The sequence below is a fragment of the Tetrao urogallus genome, assembly GCF_951394365.1.
Source record: "Tetrao urogallus genome assembly, chromosome: 1".
NCBI lineage: Eukaryota > Metazoa > Chordata > Aves > Galliformes > Phasianidae > Tetrao > Tetrao urogallus.
Genome location: NC_136813.1, coordinates 176394069 through 176418326, shown reverse-complemented (window position 1 = coordinate 176418326; position 24258 = coordinate 176394069). Strand labels below are relative to the sequence as shown.

At 36.7% G+C, this 24258-nt stretch overlaps 1 protein-coding gene across 1 annotated transcript in view; it reads right to left on the bottom strand.

Annotated features, from left to right (window-relative positions):
* LOC306944960 (maestro heat-like repeat-containing protein family member 2B) overlaps positions 1–24258 on the bottom strand; it is a gene marked incomplete at both ends in the record, with an annotated part of 99695 nt that overhangs the window by 41063 nt on the left and 34374 nt on the right. The window lies entirely within an intron of this gene.

Sequence of the window (24258 nt, the reverse complement as noted above, 5' to 3'; positions counted from 1 at the left end):
ATGGGAGACTCTCAACCTGTACATGTGAGGTAGTATAAATGTAATTAAAATGATTTTTGCTCTGCAGTTTCATTATTTATCATGGAGAACTTTAACCTTCTTCCCCAGACTGCTTCATTACTTTGTAAGTCTGGAAATGACAATAACAACAATGTAATCTACCTATTAATGATGAAACTAAAACTACAGATCAAGACTAAAGAAATTGCCTATACCCTGTGATTTGCCTTATGACCAACTTGAAATTATGCAAATTAGTATTATCTGCTTAGCTTTTGCTATGTTCACTACATGACTCAAAAGAAGAATCAGTGTCAGAAGATCAACGTAGAGAAGGTTAATGTTAGCCTACTGAGAGAGAATATGTTAAAATTAGCAAGGGCTCTCAACTTGGGAAGTTGCTGAACAAATCATGGGTGATGAGTATTTCAAGGTGCCCAATAAGTAGATGAAACTGCCTATTTAAGAACATTTACATATATAAGGGTTTCAAAAATGATCTTAAACAAGGAATCTAGTACTAAGTCAATGTGGTAGATTAAAGAAGAAAAGGACAATAACTACAGTGTCCTCAGATATATAGATTCTATGATTAAATATCTTTCTGAATGTGAATAAAAGTAACTAAATAAAGCTTATCTCAAGTAAGAAAAGATATTCAAAAATCCAAAGTAAAACTGACAAAACATGTACAAAACATGGGCCTAAGTCAGCCTTCCACAAAGAGTGTGTTTGCAAAGCAAATAAAACAAGGAATGTCAACAGCCTGCAGGTTTTTGTTCTAACTTACTATTTCCTGATGGACCGTGTGCAATCTCTTATGGCAAAAATAATACTCAAGCAGACACATGAAACAGCTAAAGCTTCATTACCACAGGTAGTGGTGACACCTACTGCTGCCAGTGCTGAGCCTGGTAAATCTTGGGAATATCTATGACAGATTTAGTCACATGACGGCACTTCCTGTTCTTTCTCAAACTCCATCACAGTGTTTGTATGTACTATTTAGATGTCAATCTATTAGTGAATAAGGAAGTAGTCCTAAGAAAAGCAAAGATTATGTGCTTTGTTTTCTTTTCCCTGTGCTTTTCTTCCTTAATAATATTCTTATAATAACATTCACTGGCTAGTGAAAGTACAAAGTACCTGGATTCTTTCAGAATTATGTCATGTCAAATCAAAACTATTGTAAGAATGGAATTTTCTTTAGTTATATGATGCCACTACTATTGTTACTGCCATTAATAATAATAAGAAAAAAGTCAAGTTAATATAAAAAAAAATTTTGATGAAATAAGCTACCTTAGCAATCACAGTATACAAATGATGAAAAAATTTCTTTTGTTGCTTCTGTATTTTAAAACTCTAGTGTAAGCACATGAAATATTTATTGGGTAGCCACAGATGCCAAAAGTGACTAGATACTGTGGACTACTGAGATAAATGGATTGTACAATGCTTCTGCATAATAAATCCTGGAATTACAATGTAGCAATCCCCAAACTCTCCTATGAATCCCAAGCTATCTATTTAGGCAGGTTGATGTGAGTGGCATTATTTTCTCATTTTTAACTCATCTTGATCTTTCATTCTTTACTGCCATTCTTTAATTTTGAAACTAAAGCATCCCGCCAAGAACTCTCTCCTTTTACAACATTTCCTTATGAAAACTATGTTTTTTATCACCTATCTGTTTCACTTTGTGGTTTCTTTCTTAAACATCTGGAAAAAAAAAAAAAAAAAAAAGTAACTTTCTCCCAAGAAAGCAATCAGAATTATATTTTTTTTCTGTGTTATTTCTGCCATGCTTGGTGGGTAGTTTTGATTGTGACTTTTGACTGGAGGAATATTACTGACTTACGGATCTCAATACAAAATAGATCCTTGAGTACATGTACATGATTTATTTCTTATATGCCGTTTACTTCCAAAGGATTAAGAAATACCAGAATGTAAAAGACTGAAAACCATTTCTTACTGCAACATAGAAGTGCTCTGTGATTTTAGGAGATTTATAAGAAAAGATTCAAGTCAGTCAATCCATGAAAGCCACTGATTGCCTTGTAGGAGGTTCCATATTGGAGAAAGAGATCTGAAAACTAAGCTACTGGTAGCAGCGCTCCATGTTTAAAAATCTGTTTAGAAGCACAGATTCTCCAGCATAACATAACTGCTCCTGACTCCTAGCCCAAATGTGGATAACATGAATTCTTCACATTCTTCTCAACTGTTCATTTGTCTGACTCTTTGAAAAGAAGGAGAAGGCCATAACGGGGTATGTGTTTACTGGGAAGAAAAAAAAAAAAAAAGTACTTTAAGGATTATATTACATGTTTTAAATAATAAAAAAAAAGCTTGCATAATGTCAAAGACAAATATTAAATTTTCTAGTGAGAAGAAACATCAATTAACAAATCAGACTGATCAGACTGGTTAATACAGACACAAATGGTGTGTGGTAAATAGTGAAAAATGTTTCCAACAGGAATTTTTATATTGAATTCCTCCAAAATTATGATCTCATTATGACTGGTAGAGGCCTTTGTCACTGAGAGAACAAATATGTAATGAGCAAATACAAAGATGTCATGGTTTTGTAATTTTTGGTATTCGGTATTCCACATCATAACATTATGTGAGGCACTGGGAGTTTAACTGTTAATGCTCAAGTCCTGGGTACCTGCCCTGAAGAGAAGAACTACATTCCCCAGGGGACTTTGTGGTCACGGAGAGGAGATACAACCTGTGGTGAGGCCTATATACCTTTCAGACATTCTCTCATTATATTTGATTTATTAGCTTCAATTCTGATTATATTATATTATAGTGTGCTATCTTGCATTCTGATACCATATTTAGTAAATTAGTTTGTTTCTCCTCAGATCGTTGCCATTGTTTTTAATTATTTTGGGTCCCCCTGTTCCCTTTTTTTCTGGAGGCATGGATTCTGTGAAATCCTTCCACCCTCTGATCACAGAACCGAGCCGAACCAGCCCGTAAACCATTGACAAAAGATTTGTTATCTTCATATGATTTCATTTTGGTTATGTCAGATTAATTTTTTAAGAACAAAGAAAAAGTGATTTTCAGATGTGCATGGTGCTAGTGTAATTCTTTGTTGCTGATTTTAGACAGATAAAGCTATTATTCAGGTATGCCCAGACTTATCAGAATACAGAGAGCTGATGAAATCTGCTGTCTGAAAATGAAAGTCCTATTGCTGGATTTTTATTTGTTTATCTGTTTAGTCTGAAACTTGACTAGACCAAATTATATTCTCAGCTAATGATTTTAATTTTATGTATAATTTTCAGATGAGTAAGAGAGTAATGATACAGTTCAAAAGGGTAATGTGTATATCCTGGTTAAGACTGGAAATTACAAGCTGTAACTTTTTGGGTGCTAATTCTTCACTCATTAGGAAACACTCTGGATATAAAAAAAAAAAAAGGTCAGTGTCTCGCTCCAATTTATAGGAGGGAGATGAGGTTCTTTTAATATCTGTATACCCGGTGTGAGATTAAGAAACAACGGTTCATATGTTGTTGCATCCAGTTTATTACTAAACCTAATCAGGGAGACGGGGAAGGGAAGGAGTGCGATAGAAAAGATGGGAAAGAAGCAGGAGTTGCGTAAAGCGGGGATACTCACCACCAGGATCCAGCAGCGGTCCCGTTGCACGGCGTTTGAAGGTCCCAGGCAGACGCAGCAGGAGAGGGGGCGAGAAGCAGCGTGGCCGGCCTTGAGCAGCAGGCAGGTAGACGAGGAAGTCGAGAAGCCAATTCTTGAAGCAGCAACAGCGGTCAGGCAGCAGGCTCAGGAGAGTTTGACAGTATGCAGGAATCACCTCAGTCTTCCGGAATCCCTCTCCTTCTTCAGGAGGAATCTGCTGCCAGAAATCCTCCGTTCTTCATGAGGAATCTGTTGTCAGAAACCTCTGTTCTTCTTCAGGAATCTGTTGTCAGAAACCCCAGTTCTTCATGAGGAATCTGTTGTCAGAAACCTTATTCTTCATGAGGAATCTGTTGTCCGAAACCTATCCTCATGGTTTTCAGTTCCTCTTTTATCCTTCTTGTTCTCCTGCCTACGTGACAAGGACGGGCCTTGAGCAAGAGTCACTCTAAGATGGCCCATCATCCTGAGATAGGTCCACACAAAGGAGCACTTCACAGCTATTTAGCTGCAGTTCATCTCGCTCTCGTCGCCCCTGGCCTTGTCCATCTGCGTTCCCCCGGACAAAGGATTTCACAACCTTTGCCTAGGGCTTGCCTGGACTTGTCCATCTGTCTCCTTAAGACAGAGGTTTTCACGGTCCTTGCTCAGGACTTGTCTGGACTTGAACAAGTCCATCGGTGTTCCCAGCAAACTTTGAGACACAGACGTTGACAGAATAATATCTTACAGAGTAATATTTTACACCACCCCGTGACTCAAAGGTTGCTTTAAAATGGGACACAGATGATCCATGACGGTGAGAGAAAAAGATAGCAAGCATAGGGGTAAAGAAAGGGAGGGGGAGGGGGGGGCAGGGGGTAGGGAATCAGAAGTTTCATACAATCATCACAAGAGATTCATCAGGGTTGCTTACAAATGTTGCCCTGATCTGCTTGACTTCCCCATCCGCAGAGGAAGTTACAAAGTACATAGAGGAATCACCACATAAAACACGGAACCATACAATTAACAAACATAAGAGTTGTAACAGCACACAATATCAATTTGCCACAGACACCACTCGGTGATACCTCGGGAGTGGTGACACGAATGTTACATGATGAATAAAAAGTAGAAAGTGAAAAGAGGCAACCATACATTTGGCAATAACCAATAACAAATAAATAATACCAATAATACAAATAATAAAACCAATAACAAACAAATAACAAATAAATGCAAACTTTGAGCAAACTTTGAGACACAGACGTTGACAGAATAATATCTTACATAGTAATATCTTACAGTCAGGTAGTGACAGCCGCTCATAAATAAATTCTAACATGTTCTAGACTTCCTGTTACTACTGTGTCAAAAATATTAGAAAGAACAACAATGTGTAGTTCCTAATATTTGCTGGTCCAACACAGAAATATTTAGCAGGGATTCATAGACTCATATTATGGAATTACAGAATGATTTAGGTTGGAAGAGACCTTAAAGACCACCTATTTCCAAACCTCCAGCATGGACAGGGTTGCCAATCACTAGGTCAGGCTACCCAGGACTCCATTCAACCCAGCCATGAATCCCTCCAGAGATGGAGCATCCACAATTTCTCTGGGCAGCCTGTACCAGGACCTCATCACCTTCTGAGTAAATAATTTCTTCATGACTTCTATATTTCCCTTCTTTTAGTTTAAAGCCATTCCCCTCTTCTCCTACCACTATCTACCTGTGTAAAACGTTGGTCTTTTTGAGCACAGGAAGTTCCATACAAACATGCAGGTGCCCTTACTTTATGGTAAGAGTGATAGAGCACTGGAACAGGTTACCCAGAGAGTTTGTGGAGACTCCTTCTTAAGACTCATCTGGACACCTACCTGTGCAATCTATTGTATGGTACTTGCTTTAGCACAGGGTGGACTTGATATCTTGAGGTCCCTTCCAAACCCTGCAATTCTGCGATTCTGTGAAGTATTTAATGGAATAGCATTTGAATTGTCATTCTTGCTCCTAAATTTTGCATCTATTCATATGACTATCAGACACAAGTTCACAGGGGTGTTGCAAGAGGCCATTGCAATAACCAAAAAATATCAGGGTAATGGTGTGGAGCAAACAAAGACAGTGACAGAGCCTTTATGTGAGAAATAGGTGCTATAGGAAAAGATTTCCAAGAGGAATTAACTTACCCCTCCCAGTAATAGTTTGGAAAAAAGGATGAGCTGAGGAATGTGACCCTCCCCCGTTTGCGCCACAGCAGAGAAGGGCAAGGATGACCTGTACAGACTCAGATGGAATGGGAAGTATCGTGGAGACAGAAGGGGTGGCTCTAAACCCCAAACCCACTCCAGGCACTCACGTACTCACATAGCTCACTCACTGCTTGAGGCCATGACCTTGGAATTCCACTACAAATGGGAAGGGTCATTTAATTACACTTGCCTGCACCAGGAGAGACTTGTGAAATGTTTAGTCCATGGCTGAAAAAAATTAGATGGTTAGGACTCTTTGAAGATAAAATGGTGTCCTCTAGAACAAGTTCTGATCAATGTGATACAGATGGGTGTGATCCCTGAATACAGCTGGAAACATAAATGTCGAAAATATGCTAGTCCAGATGTTAATCTTGTGATTCAGTGAAGTAATGCTTTTATCAGCACTTTTTTTGTGACCTGGCTTATGGAGATAGGAGTATGGAACTGTCTGATAAGACAGAGCATAAATTTAGTTATACAGTACGTGTATAACTGATATTCTTCATAGCACATAGATAAATAATTTTCCATAAGAAGGAAGTTACAAGTTCCAACTAATGTTTAAAGTGTATTTCTGATAGAAATAATACAAAAAAGGTTGTATTATAATCTAAATACACAATTTCTGTCTCCTGCATGTTACATTGCTAGAATTTTTGTTTGTTTTATTTTCAGACTCAGACTGATACTTCATCATATGACAACCAGATTATTCCTTGTTTATTAACATGTGTTATTTGAGTCCAGCTGGAATTGATGATGTTGATAACTCCATTCACAGTTTGCAGTGTTTAAAGTGCCAAATCAAGCAAGAAGTTTTGTGACACTTCATCATAACATTTCCTTTAGCACATGATCTGTGATCTGCTAGAATATAAGAATAGCACTTAGTAATAAACAGAATTTTGAACAGGTTCGCGACATGACATTATGACTTATAATCTTAAGCGATCACTAAAAGCAACTTAATGTTCCCAAATAATCCTGTGGTGTGTAACTCAAGAAAAATGCAAATTGCATGTGTAGCCCACAGCTTACAAAATTACTTTCATTCTAACACATATTGTGACTCGTCTATAGGCATCTAATCAAGAGCAATATGTAAAAAAGTTTGCTTGAGCAACCAGCAAGTGACAGACTAGGAAATTGAATGGAAAACAATTATTAAAATCTTCAACAAAATCTGTGCTTTTTAGGTTTTGAGGATTTCTTAATACTATTTCTGTTTGTTTCTCATCAATTCAGAATGTTAATTCAAAAGTTAAATTGATATGTAAAACCACATTTTATTATTCTTTTACATATGGAGAATTGCTTATACAGACAATTATCCATGGTTAGATATTATTCTATAATTCTACAAAATCTCCCTCAAGAGAGCACATGAGGGCAAAACACTTTACTTTTCATAGGGTAAGGCTACAACATTTCTGAAATATCATCAGCTATAAGAATAGGATCTTTAATATAATACTCCGGTCATGCATGTTACTTGAATCAGAAAACTCATAAGATTAATTCTAATTTGGATTGGTAACTTGATAGAAAGGAAAAAAAAAAAATAATGTGATCATGTGAATTATGTACCCTGAGTACCATTTTCAAGAACTACTTTTACTTCATCTTTTGCCTTGAGAATGTCAGCGAAACTTAGGGTAAGAGTTTTCCATAGCTATCATGCACAAAGAAGAGTTTCAAGACTGTAGAGCTATGGTACTTGAAAAGAAAATAATCGAGACACGTGGTATGTAATAGCTCTATGAGGCATTTTTACAGAAATTTTCCAGTTGCTCAAACTGAGGGAAATCTTCCCATGGAACAGCAGGAGTATTTTAGGGTACTCTTATAAGGCACTTCTACTTATTTTATGTGGAATAACGGAGCCAGTGTGGCCTCCTTGACAGGCTGTTCAGAAAGTCTGAATAATGTTGATTATTTTAAGAATTGTTTAAAAATTGTTCTTCTCATCTAACAAGTGGATCTTAACAATGCATTCAATTTCCTAGGAAGTTACTGTATGTAATTCTAAAATCTGCCATAAGTACTACAGTACACTTAAAAAAAAAAAGGCAGTAGGAAATCCTTCTATACCTAGAAAGGTGAAAGTCAGTCTTTAAACTGATGATTAATTTTCCATGTGTCCACCTGAAATCTCTCAATAAGATGATAAGCAGTAAATATTTTGTGTGTGCAGTAACTTTTTTTAAAAGGCATTACAGGCTATTATACTTTTAAAACATAAATGCAAGTCTGAATAGTGATAGTATAACAACCTGCATTTGTTAGGAAAGGCATCACCAGGATTGATGGAGGGCATTGGGGAAACATAACACACAGTACAGATGTATTTGGCTGCTTTTAGCATTGGATCAAATGTCTTGGGAGCAGAAGCTAAAGACAGAAAGACAAATTAAAGCTCATTCCTATGCAAGTGCATGACTGACCTCTAATAATTAAGCTACTCTATTTGCTCTTCAGTTAAAGTTTATGGTAACATAAAACTCTTCACCTTATTACTCTATCTTCCTCTTTGTCCAAATAAGAAACTAAGTCCTAGAAGGTGTCTCAGGACACATCTTATTCAAAAGCAGAGGTCTTGTGAAAATCAGAAAATAAAATTGAAAATTCTTGTTTCAACTTGGAGCTGTGTCTTGCATTCTGAAGCTCTTCTTTCCCTTTTCTATTGGGCTAGGAATTACATAGATTAATGCAATACTTCTACATACAACAGAAAAAAAAAATGCACTGGCCTATGCTTTCCTCTTGCAACAAATACTTGTTTTTAAACGAGGAAGTTTAGAAAGTGAAGGAGGAGGCTCAGGAAAGGGAGCTGAGATATTTATTCAATTTTACTATGGGGATTTTTCAGGGAGATGGATCAGAGAATGGAGGAAGGAACTAGGATTGCAATGGGAAGGAGTTGGAGAAAGGAAGCAGAGAAAGGTTAGTATCATTGCAAGGAAAGAAGAGAAACTTGCTTGAAGCTATTTGTGAGGAAAGGCAAGAAGAAAGAAAAAGAGATGGGAAAGAAAACTAGGATTGAGACAGAACTTCATAAGAAAAAAATGGGCAGAAAAAGGGGAAGGTACAAAGGTTAATAGAAAACTGTAGGATATATCTGGTAAGGGAAATGTAGAATTTAAATCTGAAAGCCTGACACTGCCTCTCAATAAAGCCCTATTTACACTAAGCAAGTGAAGACAAAGGTTTGAGCTTCTTATGCCCCCTCCTGCTCATTGTTTTCTCCGTGATTTTTGGGAATAAACCTAATTACTGTATATGTGATCCTTGGACATTTCAAGCCTTGAAGATGTTATTGTGATTGTGCAGTTTCTTTACACTCCCAGAAGGCTTTCAATGCCAATCAGTCAACAAAGCTCCAGTGAGATCAGAGGGACTGAACTTCAACACAGAAGCAGAGAAAGTAATCTTTGAAAGATTCTTGCCAGTTATTTTTAAATATTTAGTGTTTTTAGAAGATAGACAATGTCTATGAAATGGAAATTTTGTGGTCAGAGAGTTGCATGGAATCCTTCAGAGCACTTTCTTGCTTTCTGATATATATTTTTTTCAGTTTGTGTCAAATTTTCCAGTCCTTTTATTTGTTTACCCCCAGTTATGGGCTCTAACCACTTCTGCCTTTCTTTCACCTCATAGGGAAGGGATTTTTTCTGCTGTTCAGTGTATTTTTTTTTCTTTTGAACTTTAATTCATTTACTTCCAATTATACTTTCTTGTATCAAACTACATTATTCTCCTTTCTTGGTGTTTACTGCCTTCAGATGTTTGTAGTTGTTTATTATGTCTTCCTCTCTTTCCTAACCTAATTACTGCACTAAACTATTTGTATTTATCCTTTTAATCTTCTTTAATAAGTAAACCCGTTCATGCATTTAATCATTTCCATGAGTCTTAGATTTTTTTTCCTGGGCTTTTCATGACTTGCAAAATGATTTCCTTACTTTTTTTCTAGTTAAACACTAATTTAAAATTTATGTTTGATATCTTAACCATATAAGCAATTGTCCTTTTATAATAATTTTCATTAATTTATACTAACTCAATTTCTCTCATATCATTTTTCTCTTTATTTTTATACAACTTTTTACATCCTTTTGCCATTTATGCTCAAGTACAGATACATTCCTTTCCCTTCAGTTTCATTTTTTTTCAGTTGCTTACTGTCTAGGCAACTGATAGATTTAGAAACAGAAGCGCAGACACTCATTCCCCTATGACTGATTTAAGATTCAGTGACAGAAATTACTTCCAGCATGTATATCGTCTGTGCACCTACATCCTTTGAGTTCTGTTCTCCTTCCATACATATCACCTACTTCTATCTTCTACTAACTTGAATTCTGACACTATTTTTTGCACTCTCACATTGTACATATGCTACTTCACCTCCCATAAGGCAGAGAGGTTGCAGTACTCTTTTTTTTTTGTTTTGCTTTGTTTTGTTGTGGGGTTCTTTGAGTCATTTCAACAGTGCGTCAACCAGTTTTATAATATCTGCTTACTGATGATACCCCCCTGTATCATCAGCTCAGACAAAACTGAGGTGGAGTTACAAAGACATTTTTGCAAAAGACTTGATGCATTTGCTGATATGTAAATCATTTTGTTCTCTGATTTCACTGGTTGATGAACTTAGTGAGACAACATACCGTAAAATTTTAAAAAGAATTCTTAACGTGTGTTATTACTAAATATAATTTCAGACTGCACATGCAGGCATGTCAAGAGACATCATCTGAAATCTAGGGAGCAGGATAACTCAGCTAATGAGTATTGTTAAACAGACATTCGCTTCTGCTTGCTTCTAAGTGAATGCATCTGAATGAGACTTGTCTGAATTAGAAAGCCCTGGGAATATTGCATTATACAGAGGCAAAGATAACTGGAAACACAGGTTTCCTTTCAGGAAGACATACTGTTACAATCAGAAGTTTTTTACTCTACCAAAATTTCTATATTCGTAAGATTAAATTCTGTATGTGTAATGACATAGTACTGAAATTAGATGTTCCATTCCCATGCAACTGAAAAAAGAGCCTTAAAACTCTACAAATGCACTTTAAAGAGGAACAGTGAGTTCTACACAGATATAGTTTCAAACAACGAGGTCTAAGATCAAGCACTGAATATTTTAATTAAAATGTATATCTTGTTGCACTTTAAGCCAGTTAAAAAGTAGAATTTCAGTCTTAATTTCCATTTTTCTTTATTATCTAAATAATTCTCTTTTGTTCTAAAAATAATTCTCTTCATGAGAAGAAATTCTTACAAATATATCTAAAGTATATTTAAAACTAGCAAATATTTAGAAAAAATACAATCTGGATTTCTTTTGAAGATCATAGATTGAAGCTATATACAAATATTACAGCTGCAAGCAATGTTTCCTCACTGCAAATGTGGGCCTTCATGTCAAGTAAGATGGGGAAAGACCAGACTTTAGCATATTTAATAGAAAAATTGAATAACTGTGTCTACTTGTCTGAATTACTTTTATACAAACAAAACATAATTGGAAAAAACAATCTTCAGAGCTATCTATATTTTACCCATGTGTTTTCAGATGGATTACTAGCATTGTGTTCCAGCTGCTTATTCAGTATTGTTGGAGAAACAGAGATCAAACATTGAAGTGATGTTATATAAAAACAGTATACATTTATAATAGGGCTTGGACAATATGCCCTATGAGGAATGACTGAAGGAACTGAGGCCATTTAGTCTGGGGAAGAGGAGGCTGAGGGGAGACCTTTTTGCTCTCTTCGAATACCTGAAAGGTGATTGCAGCAAGAGTGGGGTTGGTCTCTTCTCACTGGTGGCAGGTGGCAGGACAAGGGGAAATGGCCTCAAGTTGCACCAGGGGAGTTTTAGGTTGGATATCTGGAAAAACCTCTTTATAGAAACAGTTGTTCAGCACTGGAATAGGATCCCCAGGGAGGTGGTTGAGTCACCATCCCTGGATGTGTTTAAAAACAGTTTGAATTTGGTGCTCAGGGACATGACTTAGCGGAGGGATGTTAGAGTTAGGTAATATGATCCGGTTGCAGTTGGACTTGATGATCCAAGATGGACTTGATTCTACAATTCTATGATTTTATAAGGTTTTTAGATTTTTAGATCATATCAAGTCTTGCAGACACTGACCGTTTCCTGTTTGCATGTGCTCTAGCCAGTGTGCAGGTAATTCATTTAGCAGTTATTGAAGCACTGACTGCTGTTTTCATCTGCTCACAGAATATAAATATTTTTAGCATTGCTGAACTATACATGACATGAACCAGGGAACGAATAGATATTTACTTAGAATGGTTCTGTGTATACTCAAGAAATCTGTGACATTGAATTAAGATTCAGGACTCAAATTTGAATTTGAATTTGGTGCCATTAGATTTTAGTTTTGTATGTCTCTGCATATCTACTTTCTAAAACTGCTCTCTCAAAAGAAGTAGAACGTACTGAAGTGGTTACTTTCTGAGTGAAAAAAGCACAATGCCATTGCTTGGAAAAAAATAATTCACAGAATCACAGAATGGCCAGGGTTGGAAGGGACCTCAGTATGAGATCATGAATCTCCAACCCCCCTGTCACAGGCAGGGCCACCAACCTCCCCATTTAATACTAGACCAGGCTGCCCACGGCCCCATCCAATCTGGCCTTGAACACCTCCAGGGATACACAATCTCTCTGGGCAGCCTGTTCCAGCTCCTCACCACTCTCTCTGTAAAGAACTCCCCCCTGACATCCAACCTAAATCTTCCCTCCCTCAACTTCAAACCATTTTCCCTTGTCCTGCTGTTATCTACCTTATCAAAGAGTTGATTCCCCTCCTGTTTGTAGGCTCCCTTTAGGTACTGAAAGTCTGCAATGAGGTCACCCTTCAGCCTACTTTTCTCCAGGCTGAACAAGCCCAGTTCCCTCAGCCTGTCTTTGTAGAGGAGGTGCTTCAGTTCCCTGATCATTTTGGCTCTCCTCTGGACCCTCTCCAACAGCTCCCTGTCTTTCTTGTACTGGGAGCTCCAGACCTGGACACAGTACATCAGATGAAGCTCACAAGAGCAGAGTAGAGAGGGACAATCACCTCCCTGGCCTCCCCTTTTCTGATGAAGCCGAGAATACCATTTGCTATCATGTGAGTTCCTGATGAAAATCCTAGTAATGTACCAAAGAATGTTTTAAAAATACTGGTACGTATTTAAATGGTAGGTATTTTAAAAATGGTAGGTATTTCTCATGATGCCAGCATCAATAGCTGCATGAATACAAAAGTACCTATTTCATTACCTGATTCAAGTATTTGTACAATCTACCAGGTACAAGCCTAAGAGAATCAAGGAAATTTTTTTCAGTTATTTGGTAAATGATCACAGAGAATTTCTGAAGGCTTTGAACCAATTCTCTTCTTGAATGGAATAAAAAAAAGCGGTAGTTCATAAAAGGAAGACAGTTCTCGTGTTTGGAAGTGGGGAAAAAAAACTACTGCCAAAGTTTAACAATTTTTCATATTCTAGAGGAGTTACTGTGTTCTTTTACCAAGTTAACATGGTGCTAATAGAAAGAATTTTATAGGTGTTACATATCTATAGTGTAGAGATGTGTATTGAAATGCTATGTAGGAAGCAAGGAAAGTCTCCTGGGTTTTAGCATAAGTTTTTACTGTATCTATCCTTCTGTACTTGCTAATGGTAGAACATCTTCAGTCTGTCTTATATCCTGTGAGAGTATATGTTGCATATGCAAGTTGCGTAAGAGTATTCCAATACTGCACTCATTTTGTACAGTGTGAATTGTACACACAAGGTTGTTTCTTATTGATACAGAAAGAACTGATGTCACATCTTTTTCCTCTCATTAGCAGAAGCCAAGAATAGGAGGTGGTCCTATCTGTTTGCTTTGTTGACATGGTCAGATAGCACAAAGAATGCTGTGCTTGAAGAACTTGATGAACTTTAACACTAGACATTCTGGTACAAAACCACTGTAATTTCTCATCATAAGAGTGACAATCTGCTGAACTTTCAGCAGCAATCTTTAAGATGAATTCAGGATCAGGAAAGCACGTGTGAAATTTTGTCACGGCTGCTGAATAAAAAAAAAAAAAAAAAAAAAAAGCAGAAGGCAACTCTGCAGACAAGGTCAGTGAAGAAAAAGGGCAGGATCTGCTCCAGGAGCCAGAGCAGAAGATGCCCTGCAGCCTATTGAGAATGTTTCAACAGCGAAAGCTGAAAAGGATTTAGGGGATTATTACCTTCTTCAACTACTGCAGCTATAGAAAGATACATTGCCTTCACTTTGCTCTCAGTCAAAACGTGAACAACATCTCTGGATATTCCTTAGAATTTCTACTATAGTTCTCTGCCATCTAAAGCTGTGATCACCAAAATTCTTCTCTGCTTCTTTGACAAGACAGTTCCATGGAAATGGACCTTCATTTCAAAAATGTGAGCAAGTAACTGACATCCCATTTCACTCGTCTGCTGTGTCAAACAGATTCTGCTGATTATTATGTGTAACGTTTCAGTCTGTGGTACTGGAGTAAATCTCCGCTATGCATAACCAGGTGTAAATGAAATACATATCACTTGGTATTTGAGAACTTTGACATCAGCTAAATGAAGCTATAGATAAGACAAGTGCTTGTTATTGAAATTCTAAATTATGTCTATAGTCATAAGTTGAAGATTCGCACAGATCACAGGTGTTTTCTAGAGAATGGCAAGCTGACATTTCCAGTCACATCCTGATAGCTGCAGAAACGGTCCCTTTGATTACATTGCTGTTTTGCAAGCCAGAAAAATTGACGTGATGAACTGCCTACTGTTGTAAATATCAAAGTACTCTCACCTTCATCTGAATAGCCAATATTGGAATCATTCCCTGATTGGTCCCTTCAGGTCAGAAATGATTGACAGTGATCCAATAAAGGCAAAATTCTGTCTGAAGAGATGGTCAGAAGAGAAACTGATTCCCAGAGTTTAAATTGAGGCATAAAATAGAATCACAGATTATCCTGAGTTAGAAGGGGCTCACAAGGATCATGAAGTCCAGCTCCTGGCTCAAGACACGACCAAGCAAAATTCAAACTCTGTTTCTGAAGGCATTGTCCAAAAGCTTCTTACACTCCGATAGTTTGAGACTGTGACCACTGCCATGGGGAACTTGTTCCATAGCCCAATCACCCATTATAAACATACGTCAGCAGATACTGACACATTCAGTAATAGAATTGCCTTCATCTCTGATTAGTTAAAGGACTACAGAAGAAGTCCTTATTCAAGCTTCTGCCATACTATCTCTAGAATAATGTATGGGTGTATGGGTGGTGGTAATAAATGGTGTTGTCACACTTATTCCAGTCCATTTCTACAGTTAATCCTGCTGAACTTCTCACATGATTACATCTGAAGACAAACCTGAATTGCAATACAAGCAAGAGAAGACTTAATTCTTCCATATATTAGGTTGTGAGAATCCTTCTTTGTTTTTTTTTGCTCAAAGCTTGCTTCCTGAGGCATTTCTTGTGATAAGACTGATTGATTTGTTGAGGAGGCAAGTGATGGGTGCTACCATGTGACAATTGACATCACTTTGTGGACATTTGAAAGTACCTTTCTCCAGAGCTGCTTGCCTCCGGAAGAGAGTGCTCAGGAGTGTTTACTGGCAGAAAATCTGGCCTGTGACTAAACAGCTCCAGCTATGGGAAAATTGGGGAATGATACCATCATGTCCTGTGAAAAACAGGATGCAGATGGGCATCCCTGCTCCCTCTTATCTGCTGGCAAGGCCCAGAAGATGAGAACAAAGGAGTTTCTGCTGAGATCCCAGAGTCAGAAGCTGCTACTCCAAAGAGAGCTGACTCGACCACTTTGAAACCATTGAAAAGGAGCCATCATCGCCGTGGTCACCGTCATCATCAACAGAACAACACTGCCCAATGACCCACCACTACTGAAGATCAAAGACTGAACTATGAACCATGCTGGATCTATGGTGGTGACTATCTACCTCTTGCTTCCTATAAAGACTTCTGGCTTCTTCTTTCCTATCTTTTCTATTGCCCTCCTTCCCTTCCCCATTACCCTAATTCATAATAGTGTCCATCTTCCCCCCCCAGTCTCCCTGATTAAGATCTGTAATAAACTAGTTGGACCAACATTTGAACCGTTGTTTCTTAATCACACACTGGGTATACAGATATTAAAAAGTACCTCCTCTCCCTCCTATAAATTGGAGCAAGACCTAGGTGTGTTTGGGTTTTTGTTTTTGTTTGTTTGCTTGTTTGTTTGTCAGAATGCCTGAAGGAGGGTGTGTTTAGTGTTTTACACGCACACATACATAGATTCCTACTTAAGCAGCAAGCATTACACTGGCCAGAAGCCGTAAGACTGGATCTAAATGACCTTCAGAATGTTTTTGGTGTCACTTTCCTGTCTTTTGAAGGTCCAGGCTGCTACATTTCAACTTATCATATCAATTAATTGAGAGTCATTTCTCTTAGAGCAGCACTGCTCTAAGTTTTTTTTTTAAGTGCTCTAAGCACTTTATGTGCTGTCTCTGAAATGTGCTATTGCTATTCTATTACTTTTAAGATAGGAATTCTTTCAAAGCTGTCAACATTTCTCCATATAGCTTGGGGTAAATCTGTAGGTCTCCAGTTTGGATGAAGAAGAATAAGTAAGACCAGTGTTGGCTCCAATACGGTCCCCAAGCCTGAAACATATTGTCTGAGTCTGGCAGAGGATTAAAAGTACAGCCAGCCTCAAGGAGATATTTTCCTGATGATCCAGGTTAGTGGGGGCATATACTGGCAGCCTAGAAGCTAGAAAGAAACAGGCAGAAACCAGGAGCTGGTCGGGAGAGTTTTCCTGTTGTGCATGCTGAATTGAAGCTGCAGACTGCTGCAGCAACTCTAACTCTGCATGGACTCATTGCTCATCCTGTAGAGTTGCCAAGACTCATGAAAGTTTGGCTATGTGGTCATGTGTGTGTCTCTGAACGAACTCACCTCTGAATTCTGTACCTTTTACCTCCTGCTTTGATCAGACATTCTCAAAAATATACTGAAGACAGCATTTGTTGAACTGTTTCGTTCTCTGGGTAACTGATGCTAGTGTGCTTGCTGGAGTGTTCTGTTAAAAAGTTTCCAAAGACATAAGCCCTATTTAGAAATGTTGTGAGCCTTTTATATGGTTAAGGATGCCCTCATGGTGCGCAGAGGATTACACCAGCAAAGCATGAGAGGAACACTGGCTGTGTACAGGAGCTTATAATTCTCTGTGTTACGAATGATATCTTGCTTAATTTATGAGACATTGTTTTGTCTCGGACTGGATAGAATCTAGATCATCCCCCACACCTACAACTGACAGTTCGTGTAGCAAGCAGAAGTCATCTTCTTTTATGATTTACTGTTTCCTATACACCTGCGAGGGAAAAAAAGAGTTACTTTCATTGCTGCCTCGGCTCAATGAAGTCTGCTCAAAAGCCCAACAGTGTACAATATTATGAAGTGTCTGTCTAGAAACGAAACCATTCTAAGTTCAAGGCTACCTGCTTTGAGCTTCTTGCCTGTGGCTTCTCACTCCTGCCCATCCACTGTGTGTGGTTCACTGCTCCCTCAGCTGTACTGACATGGTTGTTCATTCAGACACAGTACAGAGCCGATTGTTTCCTGAATTCCACATGAGTGCTGTAGTCCAGTGAGTATGATTTTTCTGCCATCCTAAGGCTAGGGGATGTGCCCTGAACTGCAAGCATAGGCTTCAGGCTGCCTGGGCACCCCTATGCTGCAGCTCGGCTGAGCTGCCTTCAGCAGCTAACCCCAGGACCAAATGTTGCTGCCTGCCTGCCTGAGCTGAGCTCTGCCAGTGCCTGCTGGGAAGGGTCTGGCAAAGCCTGGGAGTCTGTAAAGCTACGTTCACCCTCCTGGGGGCAGCCAGGAGGCAGAAGTCTGGAGTGAGGAGAAGTTTTAAAATAACTTCAAACATATCCAAGTTATGGGACCCTATTTCTCATATTATTTATACTTTTCCCAGCCTTTCTTGCAAGCCCCACTTTGGGACCCTAATGGCTCATTTTAACACCTCAGCAATTGTGGCCTCAAAGACTTACCCAGTTGGTCACAGACCCTGAAGGAACAGTAGGATACTAGTATAACCATTAATTATATTATTAGTATAACCAATAATTATATTATTATTATATATAATATTATTTATCTAATATTTATTAGAAAAGGAAAACAAATAAGTAAAGATAGAAATAAAGTAGCGATCTTCTAATCAAAGAGAAAGGTCTGGTTAGTACAAGAGTCAGAAATTGACTTCTGACTGTGAAGCAACAAGGTCTTCTATGTCTTGCACACAAGCAAAAGGAGCAAATAATTTCAATGATCTCAAGATTATCAGAGTATCCATCTAAACTAAGCTAGACTTTTTCTAAGTCCAAATGTAAAAACCATTCCAAATATTCCATGTCATAGAGCTGTTTAGTCTTTGACCTTCCTTACTAAGAACTGGAGAAAAAGACTAAAACTAAGTAGGAGTTTCACTTTGGTCTCAAACATTAGTTTACAGAATTTTCCTGCTTTATGTTATGTGAGTTTGATATTTTCTTGTGATGCAAATAATTTATTCAATCCATGAAAGATTTAGAGATGTCACCAAAACACATGAAACACTATTAAACTTTGACACTAACCACTTTGATCAAGTATGGTCAGAGACAATACTCACGTCTAGTAATATTTTATGAAGTGAACTTTTTTTTGCCTTGATTTCTGAATGAAAGGGAGAAACTCCAACGACAAATGTCAGCAGTGTCAGATTATTTTTAAAAATCATACACAAGTGACTCACTTGATGACATGAGTCAAGCTAAAGCCACTCGGATTTGAGTTGTAACAATTATTTTAGCAGTATCTTTTCCTCTAGATACTGTCAAAGATTTATTTTGAAAATCACTTGAATCACAGTTTTTCAGTCCATCTGTCTTTGTTCTGCATTGCTACTGATTTATTTGCTCTAGCAATAACCAAATGTATATTTATTTAAAAGAAAATAATTTTTCAGGAAAATAAATACTTGAAAATAAATAATATAAAGCATATTTACTTATAAATAAATACTATGAATAAATATGTTTTAAAATAAAATAAGATAAAGCTAACTTCTAAAGAATTTTCTTTAAGTATGGAAATATATTGAACAAAATAGTATTCTTCTTCTCACAATGTAAGATTCTTCTGAAATTAAATTAAAATAATGCATGCAAACACTCTCTACTTAGTGTACAGTAAATTGCTATCCATCATAGCAAACTCAAACATATACAATGGAGAATCACTTGAGGAACCATTTTGTAAAGTCAGCATCATTTGTGTTACTAAATCAAAAACAAAATGATTCCTGTTTCATACAGTTTACTACAAATATAATGGAGGATAGCAAAGACTACCTTCAGTTTGATGAAATTCTCCATCAATTACTGAGAAATTACTTCTTTGTGATTTGGTTTTCAGTTTTAAATGTTTTACATCTTTTCATCATCCCTCTGGATTTCAGTCATACATTCATGAAGCAAATTTTTTCACATAGAAGCATCCTAAGTAATCCCCATCTTCTTATCTGCTGTTTTGTTTTCCTCTTTACCTATTGATATCATCCGGCTTTGGGAGTTTTTAAAAGAAAAAAAAATTCCAGCTGAGAATTTGCTGGAATTAAAAATATTAATTTTACTCTTTCTAAGACAGCCTTTTTCTGCACAGCAAATTGATCATCATCTTTTAAAATAGTAAGGATAGATATTTTTTAAAGTGAGATGTGTCATCTCTACTACATTGTACAGAAAATAGTTTAGTGAATTATAAATCAGACTACACAGTAAATTGATAGAGGGACAGCTATTGACATTTCTTAGTGCCTAGAGAATGCTTTCTCATTCTTCGGTCACACACGCACTGAGAAAAAATTTTGAAAGCAAATAAGTAAAACTGGCCATTCTGTGAAGTTACCTTCTGTTTCTGGTCATCTGACAATGGGGATTTGGAGAGATACTGTTGAAATTCCAGATGTTGTTTAAGTGTTATCTCCAAGATGAGTGTGCATTAACCCACACAGTATAAAGGTCGTGCTGAACTATTATGCTTGTCCAGTTTATAATCCAGTCTGCAACTATCCCCTATTATACTTGTCACATATAGGAGTATACAGACTCAGAAGAGCTGAAGTCCAATCTAACTCAGTAGTCTACTCTAATTCCTAACTGAAATTACAATCGTGTTGCAGTCTCTCAAATTCCAACATAAATCTTAGTGGCTGCATATGAAACACTCCACTGTGTGTAAAGGAAAATGTTCCTATTCATTATAAGGCACTGTGCACATTTTCTACATGGGGAATTATGTGTCATCTCTCTCAAGGACATCAAAGGAACTAAGTGAAGCATAATAGTTTTTTGTACAAATAGTATGTAGCAAAGCCTTGCTACTGCCAGTCACTGAAGTATTTCCAAGGATCATTTCCTCTGACACTGTCATCCAAGAAAGTATGTTATATGTCACTTTTCTTTGTTGGAGAAAGTTAAAATATAAAGTTTAAATTTCTTCTCTTTCTTCTTTTCTAGAAATATCATAAATTCTGATCACATCATCTTTGATTCAAGGTAATATTTCTGAATGAAACTTATTTGTGGGGCATTCTAGCAGTATAATTTGCATGAAAATCCTGGGTACATATGTATGTGTCACCTCCAGAATAGTCTCTTTATGAAGATGGTTGTGTTATATCCCTTAACAGAACAGTTAATGGAGATTGACAGTTTTCATACTTCCATTTATTCCTTTTAAAGTTAGACATTACAGAAATGCAGTAAGTGAAATTGAGTTTTAGTGTTCATCCATTCTAGGCAACACAAGGTTAATAATGAAGTTAATAAATGCTTACTATTACAAAAACTGCTAAAAAACTGCAAACTTTACTGAATAGGATTCTGTACATTTTACTTAGAACTACTCCTAGAGAAGACCAAGTCTTTAGCCGTGCCACACAATGACAGTTGGGCACATACTCTTTCTCAAAAATCTTGATGATGTACTTTTTGTCCAAAACTTATCAGACTCAACATCTTCATGATAAAAAATGTGAGAGATTTGGTGTTAAGCAATGACTAAACATGCACTTGTTGCTGTATAGCAATAAAACAGATTCGTCATCATTCTTACTATCAAATCACAGTTAAGTGCAATATAGGTAATGTCCCAGTGTTAATGAATTTCCTCAGAAGTGAAGAAAATTAATTTTTTTTCAAGACTCAGGGACAGAGAGTGGAAGTATAAAAAGTGTGAAGAATGAGGAAGTACAAAAATTGTGGAAAACGTATTCAGTGAAGGACATACAATCTGGTTCTCCTTCAGTTTACCTTTTTTCTGGCTAGCAAGAAGGAAGATATGAGCTTTACTGCCAGTCATGAAGGCAGGAAAAGCCTGACTGCATCGGCATAGCCTCAAACATCAGAATTGAGCCCAGGTTAAAAGAGAGCTTGGTTTGTATGTTCCAGTTGTGGTTAGATATGAGTAAGCTTCCAGTTGTGTTTGGATGTGAGATGTGAGACCTACCCACTTATCTGTCAGATTGACTGAGCTACGTATAAGCAAAGAGTTTTTGGTGCCTGTAAAAATATGATTTCTTCTGGAATTCCTGGAAGCTGTGTATATGCTCTGAGTGACATTTCTAAATTCTGTATATAACCGGGATAAAATACATTTATACGTAATGATAATTATATGCCTAGGTTCTAGCTCAGTTGTGTTTTGTTCAATCGTTTGCACAAAGTTTACATCTGGCAAAGTGCTGTTAACAGACTTCTGAAGAACATTTTACCTTCAGACTGTTTTTCATATTTTGAGACTGATAATACTCCTAATTTTACAGAATTTCATATTTCATGATTCAGTACTGCAATGGAAAATCACTTTTGTCTAAGATCTGGCTGAATTTTTCTGAGGTAAGAATTAATTTGTCCAGCATGTAAACAGGTGCCTATTTTTTAGTTGGAAATAGCTGTGATGTCCCTGTTCATTGCAGGGGAGTTGGACTAGATGGCCCTCAGAGGTCACCTTCCAACTCTAAGAATTCTATAATTTTATGAAAAAAAGCATAAAAAAGCTTTTAACCATAGTTTCACTATGACTGAGGACATTTCTCCCAAGAACTACTGATCTGCCGTAGTTTACCTAACTCCAGTATTTATTACATGTCAAAAAATACCACTGTTGATCTAAATTCTATACAATATTTGCTTTCTAGCATGGCTAGTATTTCTGCCAAATTTAAGCATGAGTTAAATATTGTATCCTTTTCTGGTTTCCAGAAAAAAAATATTACCTCTTAGGGACTATGGTGAAAACTCCAATGCTCAAAGTAATTATCTAAAACCACACATCAGTTCCAGAACTGCTGTATCTTGAGATCCAAATCTGCGTATAGTGATTAGGAGACACAAAATATGGTACTCAGAGAAAATATTTGCTGAGTTTTAATCATCTATCATTGAGTGTATTTGTTAGTTCACTATGTTATAAAGTTTTCTTCTTCATTCAACAGAACTTCAAGAGTGAATGAGCTGAAAGGGTCCAACATATGTGCACTGCTCTGAAAGGCAGGTAGGAAACAAACAGATAAGCAAATGAATGCACAAAAGATGGGCAAGCATAGTCAAGGTTGGTTCAAATACTTTTACTGCTTTGGGAAAGAGAAAAATGGATTTGATACATAGCCCACAGTATACTTCCTTTCCTATCTGGAAAAGCATCAATTAATTAGTTAACTATTCACAGAAGTACTTCTTTTCCCCACTTTCCATTCCAGTTCTTTCTATATTTGAATTCCTTTTCATACTAAATTTAAAATATTTTTTGCCTCCATGTTAAGGCAAATATGCTTTTTTACAAATGAAGAAATAATAAATAGGGTTATTGTTATGATCTGTGTAAGAAGGAGAAATGGGGGAAGGAGAATGGAAGAACTGTGAGTAAAAATCATATTACCATGAATAAAATATGCTTGATTGTCAGATCAGAAAAATATGAGGCCCTATTCTTAGCAAATTCTCTTCCTCCTTGTGCAGTTAAGTGGATGGAGGCACTGCACTAAAAAAAAAAAAGCAATAATATAATTATCAGTCATATATTCCTGTTGAGAGCTTCATCTAGAAATGATCTAGAAATGATGTTAACATTAGGTTATTAAACTGTACAATCACAAATCCACAAATTTGCATGTAGGCAAAAAAATGGCTTCATAAGAATGTTGTTCTGTTATTTTAACAAAAAATGAAACACTGATTGATACAAAACAAACAAACAAACAAACAAACAAATTGGACATGTTTCTTTGATGTTTTATACCTTTTTTATCATTTTTTTCTCTCTTTCCATCACAGATAAACCTTCTAAAACCTGTAGAGTATAACTTCCTACATGTATAAATGAGAATCAGTCTTAAATAGTAGAATGGGATTGGGACTTCCACAGAGTGATTGAAATGGAAATTTCTCTAGACACAGAAACTGAAATTGCTGTTATAACTTTTAATAATATCATTTTCTTCAAAAGAAAATGCTAGTATGCCAACTATGCCTGTATGCTTAAAAATACAATATAATAACATTGTAGCAGCTTCTTAAGAAGTACACATATCTATATGTTTTAATACATACAATATTTTTTGTTCATGCATGAATAAATACTTTTATAAAATCAGTGCCAATTAAAACATATTAATGCCTGCATATAAATTTGTATATTTGTATATCTGTATAGATGTGTATATATATATAGAGAGAGAGAGAAACAAAGAAATGTATGTGGTGGGACCTTGAAAAATTATGTCAATCTTTATTTTAGGTGAACAAGCACAAAGACAGTACAGCTTCTCCAGTGTAAAAAAAGCTAAGCTTTAAAAACACTAAAATATTCAACTAGATCTACATAAAACGTTAAAATAGAAACCACATATCTATTGAAAAAAATTCAATGAAAACTTGGAAATAAATGTTCCTAGTGGCTGCTGTATTCTTTCTGTATTATTGTGTCCATCCAGCCATTTTTTCTGGTCCAAAGCTTTCCAGTTGATGTTGATGTTGTGGTCCTTCTGTGCAAAATTCCTTCCTTTCCACCATTTCAACAAGAAGATCTTGAATTTGCTCCACTCTGTGCAGGTACATTTCTTGTTCCTGGCTTTGATCCCGCCTAGCTCACCTTAATTTTTGAAAGGTTTTCAATTCTGAGGAAGATTATCTCACCTTTCTTTAGTGTTTTGAACTGAGG